Source organism: Chenopodium quinoa, unplaced genomic scaffold (assembly GCF_001683475.1).
Source record: "Chenopodium quinoa cultivar QQ74 unplaced genomic scaffold, ASM168347v1, whole genome shotgun sequence".
Classification (NCBI taxonomy): domain Eukaryota; kingdom Viridiplantae; phylum Streptophyta; class Magnoliopsida; order Caryophyllales; family Amaranthaceae; genus Chenopodium; species Chenopodium quinoa.
Genome location: NW_018742620.1, coordinates 3,925 through 13,319, shown reverse-complemented (window position 1 = coordinate 13,319; position 9,395 = coordinate 3,925). Strand labels below are relative to the sequence as shown.

At 35.5% G+C, this 9,395-nt stretch overlaps 1 pseudogene; it reads right to left on the bottom strand.

Annotated features, from left to right (window-relative positions):
• Nucleotides 1–2,188: 2,188 nt before the first annotated feature.
• Nucleotides 2,189–4,202, bottom strand: LOC110721711 (annotated as a pseudogene).
• Nucleotides 4,203–9,395: the final 5,193 nt, after the last annotated feature.

Here is a 9,395-nt window from a genome sequence, read left to right as displayed (position 1 = left end):
GTAAGCCGATTTCTCTTTGGCTGTAGCATGGATTCAACCTACTATGGGTATCAAATACATAGTTGATTTTTTTTATTTTAAATAAGCAATATATGAAAGTTACATACATTACTATATTGTTAGATTCGTATTGAAAAGTGCTACGTATATATTTTCTAAGAAAATTATGGTCAAATTTATCCTTGCATGTAAGTACATTATTAATCAATTGAATTAAAAGTACGTGATTGGGATTATTCCAATATTGTGGAAACTTGATAGGAAGGTTGTAATATCATGTGAGATTGTGTGATTCTCATTAGTCTAATTCCATATATCATTACATTTTGGAAAAAAACAACTTTATGTAAACCCATAGTACTTCCTATTATGAAGCATCAAACAACAAAGGTAAGATGTTTGAATCAACCATTGTTTTTATATAGGCTAAGACTAAATTTTGGTTGTGAAACCCACACATCCTAGTTTGATAAAGTTCATTAAATTAAGGTTGGTGTTTGTCCACTTGAGAAAAAATATGATAACATTAATAGCGGGTGGGGTTTAAGCAAACGGTCACCATCATTTTATTTTAGGATGGAAATGATAGGGTGTGTATCTTTTCAATCTAATCAAATTTAGCAATTTGTATGTTGTTCATTTTAGTCTAATTCAATTTAACAAAATTAAATCTACTTTGATTCATTTCAATTTGATCATTTTAGCAATTTTTTTTGTTGTTGTTGTTGTTTTTGACAAGCATTTTAACAAAATTAATATTAGTTCATTTCAATAAAATCAATTTACCAAAATAAGTTTATTTCAACTCAATCATTTTAGCAAAATTAAATTATATTAAATATGGGTTGTATACTTGTATGATTCGTATCCACGAGTATTTATACTGAAAGGTCAATTAGTATGACATGATGCTTCTAGAAGACAAAGGAGGAAGGTAATACAGTTGTAGCTGGTTGGTTGAGCTTATCTCACTCACATGGGATTACAGTAATCCCAGTAAATGTATCATCACCTTCATTTTTTACATAATGTTCACCTTGAAAATTCACATGACCCTTTTTTTGGTAAGAACACAATTTTGGGTAAAAAAATTCTGATAATTGTGAAAAGTTTTACTAGCAAAAATGATTAGAGTAGTAAAATGATAGAAAGGTCAAAGGTAACATGCTTTTTTTAGATGATTAAAAATGGTACTGTACAAAAGATGTGCTAACTTTAGCAAAATCCAGGTACATACACTAGCAGTCACTGTTTTGATGGGTTAAGCTTTGTTTGGCTCTTGCTAACTACGGGAAATTACGCAACACTTCCTTTTCTTTAGCCTTTTCTGCATGAATTTCAATAAACTTGTGGCATTTTTTTTTTTTTGTTAATCCTCATGGAACGTCGTCATTTTCGTACTCGTGAGAAGAAGAAATCGGTCCCTGGGGTTTAAGCCAATCTTGGTGGCATTTTCACTGCCAAGAGGTGTTTTGGAGACACAGGGTGGTTTTGAAATAAAAAACACTTGAGATTTCAAGTACTCGTATAGTCGTATGTATATTTCCGTGTGTATGTGTCTGATGGCAATTGGTGACTGTACAATAAACCTCCAAGTTTAAGAAATTCTCTTTGAAAAAGACCTGATCACTCAGATTTTCAATTCTTATTAATCTAACAATAATATACAGTAGTTTTATTAGTATGCCATGTCTTCTGAAATGTAACCACACCAGAGAAAATAAGTCATAAATCAGAAGCCATGTTCATATTGGGCCACATTAAATATATTATTCTACAGTATGAACAAACATCAGACAATAATCACAAATTCACAATATCATATCCCCACCTCCTAATTATTCTGTCAATTTTCAACAAATTTCCTACCTAACATTATACAAGAATAAACCCCAAATGAGAATCTCTTTAACTGAATAAAACAAAAACCATTGCTCAAAATCAAAGGACTTTTGTCATTGTTGATGAACTTTTGCAACTAATTCGTATTTACAATACACATTAAATGATAACAAAATTACAAATTAATGCTATCATCAAAAAAAAATTTGAGGTGAAAATGAAATATTTATGAGAAATCAATTTAGATGGATACACAAACGAATGAGCTATTCACCATTTGAGGGAGTCGGGGTAGGGTGTTTAATAATTACTCTTGATTCGGAAAATACGCGATTTAAATTTTTTACTCTTCACCTTGTGCCTCTTGTTTGGTAGAGTTCCAGCCTGCTCTTAGCTTCTAGCAACAAAGTCTCTCTAGATTCATCTTGCACCATGTGAGCCTGTTTTGATGCCCAGTCCAAGACAGTAAGGACCTCGTTTCGAGCCAACTCCTCGCTATCGGGCACATGCAGTGCAATGTAAGACAGCAGCTCCAATGCTGGGATTTGCACTATCTGTTGTTCTCCAAAATACACCAGCTGTATCAAATGCTTGATTCCACCTGCAGCAAGTATGGCCTTGGAGTGATCCACACGCAGGTAATTTTCGCTGCCTGCAAATTTGGTAAGGGCAATCACAGCTGCCCTTTCCACCTCTGGCTCACGCTCGTCTAGCAGCAGTACCAATGGTCCGATCATCCGGGTTTCAGTGGCCCTAAAAAGTCCTAGCAAGATTACCAATTGCACTAAGACAAGGAATAAGGAGGTCTGAATCACCCTTTTCAATGACCTTCAACAATTGATCAACCACAGCCTTGCAGGCAGGAGAACTAGGCTTAAATGCTGACCTTCTAAGATCAGCATCCCTCTCAGCAACGGCGGTGATCTCCATCACCGCCATTGCAGAGTTGTATTGAATTTCAGGCGTTCCCTTCTCTAATAGAACAGCAAAACAAAGCAATGCCCGCGGACTCACAGATGCTCTTGCAGATGGCGGAATTCCCTTGAGCAAGATGCCATAGGGCTTTCGCCGCCATTGCCTTCAAGTTAGCCTTGACTGCTGGATCCTCCATTTCTCTTTCCCTAATCTTACCCCCAGCAAAACTATGATTATGATTATGATGATTGCTATTACTCCCATTTCCATTCGCATTCATATTGCTGCTGCCATTGAGTTGTGGGGCAGCAACAGCAACAGGAGGATTTGTCTTGGCCTTAGCTTGTGCAGTAGCCGTAGCAACCAAATTATGCAGCCTACTAGGACTAGCACTCCTAGCCATCGGATGCGCGATCTGAGTCTTTTCCTCATCTTCCGGCACCTTCACTTTGACAACATTGCTCTGATTAGCATTTGCAGCCGCAGCCATAGCAACCGCGGCATTGTGAATAGAAGCAGCACCAGTGATAGACTTGGTGGTCAAAACTACATACTTGCTATGCTCTTGAATTGTCTCAAATGCAAGATGCCCAACCAACAACCGCACAGCATTGTGCTGGAAGAAAATGTCCTGGCACTTTGAATAATGCCGAGCCAACTTCCGAAACCGCCCACGCCACCATAGCCTGCACCTTCATAGGTCCTTCCTTAAGAATTTTGGCAAAAACTAAACAAACCCCAGATAGAACCATTGCCTCAACACTCTCAGGGTCTCGGCCCAATAACCCGAGGGCTCGAGCCGCGTTCTCTTGACCTTCCAATGTCTTTCCCTCCTTTAACAACTTCAATAGAGGGACAACACCACCCTCTTCAATAATCAGCTTACCATAACGATCATTGTCTCGGGCTAACGATACCAAAAGAGGCGGCAGCGTCAGCCCGATCATCCACCGAGCCTATCGATAGAATAGAGATCTGCTCCCAAATGAGATAGAGGATAGGCTCGTTGGCAGCGATCGGGGAAGACCGAGGTATCCCCCGACACCTCCATCATCATCCCCGGCTCCTCCGGAAACACGGAGGAGCCACGAGACGTCTCCGATAGAGTTCTCCAATTGACCGAACATCTTTCGGAAGGCGGCTGCGGGGATGATGGTGAAGGCTCGCTTGAGAAGGCCGTTGGCCCGGCACTTTTGTGCAACGGTCAAGGCCTTCTCAAGCACCTGATTCGTATCGTCGATGATCCGACGAGTAGGCCGCTCATACAGGTCGGAACTCGACCGAGCGGCCTGACGAAGCAGGTCGGAGAGTTTGGAGGTCTTTGACTTTAACTCCAGACACTCCCTGCTTAAACAAAGCAGCATCCTCTGCTGCCTTTATTATCTGGTCTGCTAATTGAATTGGCCTTGTTAAGATCTGCTTAACCAAAATCCGCCATTTTACGCCTCAAATTCCCTTTTTTTCAACTGGGGTTTCAATATTTTCAACAAAAATGAACTTGAATACAAGGTGTTCGACGTTTTGCCCCAATGAACCCAGAAATAAAAAGAAAATCAAAAATTGTGAAGTGGGTTACAACTTGCAAGTTAGCTGGCGATCTGGGTAGAATTGTAAAGACGTGGGGACCCTTTAATCAGTCCTAATTACAAATGGTTGGAAGAAGACATTCATAATATTTTTCTGGGGTTGAAAGAAATTGGGAATTGCAGTGGGTTTACCTTATTAAAGTTCGTTGATTTCACATTTATATAAACCCAGAAAAAAATGAAGTTCGGGGAAGACTGAGGAGAGTAAAAATGGGAGAGAAGACTAGTCTAGAAAGGAAAGCGAGGTCAAAGAGTAGTAGGAGGAGGAGCAAGAGAGCGATGACGCCGTCAAACGCGGTTGTAACTCACTGTACTATTACTGGTATTTTTTAATTTACATTTGCCAAAACTATTTATTTGGCGGAGTTGTTTATGATTTCTGCCTTCCCCTCTTTTATATACACAAGGGTGTTGTCCTTATGGGTGCTCAACTGCTTGTCGTCACCTATGTTTTTTTTCCATGTTTATTGTTTGTTTGTAACGTTTTGATTTTTACACTACTTACTACTTATTATTTTACTATGAGGTGATTTATACAATATGATCATGTAGAGTTTTGTTAGGTTTGGTATATATAGTTTGTAAGTTCAAGATATTACTCCCTCTGTTCCTATTTATTGATTACGTTTTGATTTTTTACACTATTCATAATATAAGAGAATTTTCTAATTTATTGTCAGTATATACGACAAAATATAGACATGTGGGGTGTTGTTTGATTTGTCTCAACGAATACTTTATTAGTATTCAATCGTTATAATTTTTATATATATGCAATGAACGATATTAATGGTCAAACAACTACATTGACAAACATGTAAAGGTCAAAACGTAATTAATAAAAAAGGAATGAAGGGAGTATTGTATGATCATATTGTTGCCATGTTTGGATTAAATACATGTATGCACAATTGCAATACTATTGGGAGGTTTTTGATGAATCTTTATTGCTAGGTATTCAAACTTTTTATGGAGTATAGTTTTACTTTTAAAGAATTGAATATATTATTAGTTACATTTTTATACATCGTCAAGCGTCAACGTCTAATTATAATTAAAAAAGAAAAAAAGGAATGATAACATTGATGATGTTATTGTTGATCTAAAGTAGGAGCTTCGTCACAGAGTGACATAGAAGTTATAGACATGTAGTTAAGATCAAAAGATCGGTTCCTAATTAATTGTTAGAATGGAAATAAATTAGGAACAAATTCCAAATCTAGCCATAATCAGTGACCCATAAGATTCCTTAAAGAAGACGTTGCACATTCAGGCTTATCCAAAAGAGAAAGTTTAAGGTAAAGTTGTTTTAAAGTAATTTGAAAGTTTCTACTTGTTTACTTGGGTTGTTAAGTATATATGTTCAAGCATGTATCATCATATTAATGTCACATAATTATTAATGTATGTTTAGTTTAGCATTAGCATACTCAACCTTTTGTTGATTCATATTTTGTTTGATGTCTTTGTAAATGGCTTTGATAACCTATATAGCGTCATAGCGAGTATGTAGGTTTTTCAGGTGTTGCTAGTGAGTAGTGACCCATATGATAAGGGTGTTTGCTACTACTGTGTGATTTCAATATTGATATGAGTTAAAAATAAATTTGGTTTCCAAATAATCAAAGTTTCACAAATCGATACTGCTTTATAAACTCTTCAAGATTTTTAGTAGGAGAATGGATTTATGCTTAGAGTGAATGATGGAGAGATGGTTACATCTTCTCCCTTAATTAGATCTCCATTATTGTAAACTTGCAAAATTGTCACAAATTATGGCCATGAGTTTCATTTGTCTCCTCCTTAGGGTTGGAAAATGCCATTTTTATTGGATAAGGCGGTTTAATTTCAAAGTATGCACGTATTTCTCCAATTATATTTTAGCTTATCATGCAAATAATAAAGTAACCACAAAATGCCTTCAAAGATAACAGTTATACATGATCAAATGAATGAATTTTTATGAGAAAAACATCTATGGAAACTTATTAAACCAAATCCGTGAAACCATATTACACTAAATCCCCTAAAATTATGTGACAAATTACTCGTATAAAACATACATACTATTTTATAAGACGGTGGTGTATGTACTCGTAAAAAAAGGAGAGAGAAGGAAAAAAAAAAAAAAAAAAAAAAAAAAAAAAAAAAAAAAAAGCTATTGGGCCCAAACTTAATTCATTTGAAAAATACTTGTACTAAATTCTTAGCCAGAGGGTGGTGCTGTGTTAAACGTGGATTACGTCTCACGTGGTTACATACTCGTATTTATCTGCAAATAGCAGAAACAGTAGTGCAGTACTATGAAACATGGGTTTAGAACTTTAGAAGTGCAGCAGATCCGTATATATCTTCAATTTGATATTTTGATTCCTAAAAGAGAATACTCCATTTAGTAAATTGTTCAACTTTTCAACATCATGTCTTTTTCCCTTTCACTTTATACCGTACTATCTAATTTCCACCTTTAATTAAATCAATCAATTAAATGGCTTTGACTGCCAAAAATTATAAAGTTAACCAGAAACACATGTGTCACTAGTAGGCACTAAAGGAGAGAGTCATCAAGCTCATCTACTACGGAATATGCTGCTGCTTCCTGCGTTGCTTTTAAGTTACATTACTAAAAAATGAAGTTGATATATAGTTGCAATATGATCAATCCGATTGTACGTACCTGTGCAAATGTAAGAGTAGGAGGGGCAATTTCGCTATGTATGTTTTTTTTTTTGGTATTTGAAAAGTCACAAGGGCGGATAATGAAAATCGATCTCAAGATCTCTTGAAATAGGAAAGAGAGCTCTAACCAGTTGAGTTATCCCTCATTCTCGTAATTTAGCTATGTTAAATATAGTTGTTTTCATCAATTTATATACTTTGTATTAATGAAACTAATGTAGTTGTATAAACAAGCAAAAATTAAAGGGATGTTTCTAAATTAATGCCACAAAATTGAATCATCATTACCTTTAACTTTAATGTTGTGGATGAAATTAGATAATACGTCCCTTATTAAATATTAACAAGAAGCTAGGAGTCACTCGATCATATACAGACCAATGGGATATAATTAAAGTGAGAAGATAAATATTTACGAGTACTTGGCTATTCGTATACCTCATGCATGCTGGCAACTCACAAAGCTAAGTCACGAGAATAATACTTCGTAGAATGCGTTTAGCAAAGATGAGAAGGAAGTTGGTAAAAAGTTCGATTGGCCGGGTATTCAGAATTTGCATTGGCCTTTAAATTAATTACGTACTCCTTGATACGAAGTATAATAACCTAGTTTATTTGGGTACAGGTTGGGTCATAGTCTGTATATGAGTAATAAGAAAACTTCCAGTTCCAATATAGGTCGTGTTATGTCAAATTTGGATCGAGTATATGGTCAATTAGCTTGAAAAACCTAATAACTTAATAAATATATAATACAAAATATTTCAATTTTGGTAGGTAGGTCCTAGTTTGTCTCGAATTGATTTCAATTTAAGCCATTTAGTTTCAAGTACTTTGAATCGAATCATTCAGATTGGATCAATTTGCAACTTTAGATTTGATTAGTTTTGCCAAGTCTAATCTTATCTTACTCATAACTCGGATTCACTGGAGTATACATTTTCTTTCAATTCTTCAAACCGACATTTTTAATTTCTATAGTAAGGTGTATAGTCGTACAACACATCTCTTTCTATTCAAGAGTGCGTGGTCGTACGTATGTACCTTGTAGCATACTCAGCAAATCTAATGGGGCTATAGAATTCTTGACCCATGGCTTTCAAAATGAAAAGATTGATAACAATTTACATACGTACTCCAAATAATCGACTCTAAATTAGCCTATTGTAAGGTCGAAAATTTACAAAATAAGCGTAACCATAGTTGTGGAAATAAACGTTCGTGGTCCTCGACTGATAGCGTTACATAACAGCTGGCCTTTGGAGGAGTGCAACAGCTCAGATAGTAGACAACGTATCACAGTATAACTACTAGAGTAGTACTAATATATACGATAGGTTGATAGTCATTTACTCGTATCATATATGGAAAGGATTTATGACAGCATTTGACGCCTAAAATAGTAGTTTACGCTAAATGACGCTGCACAAATAGACACAAAAGTATTGGAACTATCTTCGCAAAAATTCAACTTCATTTTCCATGGAATATATTCTATCTTCAATTGGTTTCAACTTTTGAATACATAAAACTTTTCTGAGCTATACCCCCCTTTCTTCAATCATAAATTGTGTAAATTATTGTACTGTAAGAAACATCTTTTTCACCGTAAGTACTCTTTGTATGTATGGTAAGTATTTTACCTATTATATCACATCATCATTCACATGCTCGATACCAATTGTCTTTCTTAGGGTTGGGAGATTACATTACAGATTTTTACGGAGTATTCTTGCTTCCCAGATCTTATATTTAAATTGAGTTTGACATGTGAGAAATTCTGGTCACATAAAAAAATTTGCAGTTAAAAAAAATCGCAGTATTATGACTTTCAAGCAAACTTTTTTTCATATAGATAAGGTGCAATATCGTAGTATGCTTTTCCATTATATTGGTAGTGCACAATCTATTATTGGTATATTTTATGCTTAAAATTAACCCTAACAACTACATACAAATTACATTATATTGAGATATTGAGATAGAGTTCTACAATCTCCCAATTGATGGCTTTTGGAACAAAGACTCTAGAAGAGCAAGGATGGGATGGACTCTAGAATACTATAGCTTTGGAAGGTCTTTTGTGCTAATTAAAGGAGGAGCAACTTTAAGAAATGCAATCTATTTTTTTTTAACTGAGATCATCAAGAATTTTGATTGGTGCAGCATTCACAAGGTCGACGGACAACACATCCAACATGCAGATGTACAAGCAATTGTAGCAGCTAGCTTTAATCGTCCTTTTTCAAATTCTGTTTACGTAGTTTTTTCTCATTATCTCGTGAATAAGCACATAAAATTAAAATAAAATAAAATAAACTCATCATGACAGCTATGACAACAAATGTCGTCCATGTAACCTAGATCCTCCTT